Source organism: Vigna unguiculata, chromosome 1 (assembly GCF_037176805.1).
Source record: "Vigna unguiculata cultivar grain cowpea cultivar isolate G323 ecotype 2 chromosome 1, ASM3717680v1, whole genome shotgun sequence".
In the NCBI taxonomy this organism is placed as follows: Eukaryota; Viridiplantae; Streptophyta; class Magnoliopsida; order Fabales; family Fabaceae; genus Vigna; species Vigna unguiculata.
The window spans coordinates 5,850,001-5,851,123 of record NC_140792.1 but is presented as its reverse complement, the minus strand read 5'-3'; the positions used below and the strand labels follow the sequence as shown (position 1 = coordinate 5,851,123).

Below are 1,123 nucleotides of genomic sequence, written 5' to 3'. Positions count from 1 at the left end.
ATATATTCATACAACCTCACCTTGGTGGAGTTTCTCACATTAGAAAATCATTAACTTTTGTTATCAAACTCACCTACAAGACATGGTCTTCTAAGGAACTATAATTCAATCAAAACTTAATAATAACATGTTGGTGTAAAGATTTATCAATATTATTATTATGTTTTCGTATATATATGTTTCTTTTTAATTTTTCACAGCTGAGCCATTATTGCAAAAACAAAATTTAGAAGCTTCTTTTCAAAAGCACACCCATTATAAAAAAAAAAAAAAAAACCTTCTTTTTTAAAAATTAAAAAATTGAAATAAAATGTTTTTTCTTTTCAAAAGCACACCCATCATTAAAAAAAATAAATATAAAAAATATAAAAGAAGCTTGTTTTTTAAAAAGTAAAAAATTAAAATTTTTGACGGCTGTGGGATTTGAACCCACGCCCTTTCGGACCAGAGCCTAAATCTGGCGCCTTAGACCACTCGGCCAAACCGTCTTTTGATGTTTAATAATGAATTCGCTAATTACTTAATAATATATTATGTAATAAGAATCTTTGTGAGATAGTAAGAAACAAATAAAGCTTGACGGAAATATTTGAAAGTGTTTAAAGAAAGAAGAAAGAAAAGGTTTACATATTGCATATCTACAAGATTATTGGGTTTTAACAATATTGAAAAGAAATGTTACCATATAAAAATTACTTTACAAAATGCAGTTTAAAATATGTCGTTAAAGAGTTTTAACAACATCATTAACATGGGACTAAAAGCATTTAAAAAAGGATACTAACTTGTTACTTTTGACAAATTTTAAAAAGTGACTTTATCACCATTTTAACACGTTATCAACATTTCAAAAATGTTTTTATATTATTTCTTTGATAACATTTAAAAAGTGTAATTAGTTGATAATTGTAGTTATATTTTCTTAACATTTCAAATATTATTTTAGATACTCATTTGGATGAAGGGGTGAATTTGATGGATTGAAAAAGGATAAAAATGAGGGAAAATGTGATGAAAAAATAAGGTTGTATGAATTGAGAGAAAGCAAGTGAATTTGAATAGAAAATTTGTAATAAATGTGACTGAATAAATTTAGTTATATATATATATATATATATATATA

The 1,123-nt window shown here is 24.8% G+C and overlaps 1 non-coding gene across 1 annotated transcript; it reads right to left on the bottom strand.

The window, feature by feature from the left end:
- Nucleotides 1-408: 408 nt before the first annotated feature.
- TRNAL-UAG (transfer RNA leucine (anticodon UAG)) lies at nt 409-488 on the bottom strand. Its single transcript has one exon. It is a non-coding gene; the product is annotated as a tRNA-Leu (tRNA).
- Nucleotides 489-1,123: the final 635 nt, after the last annotated feature.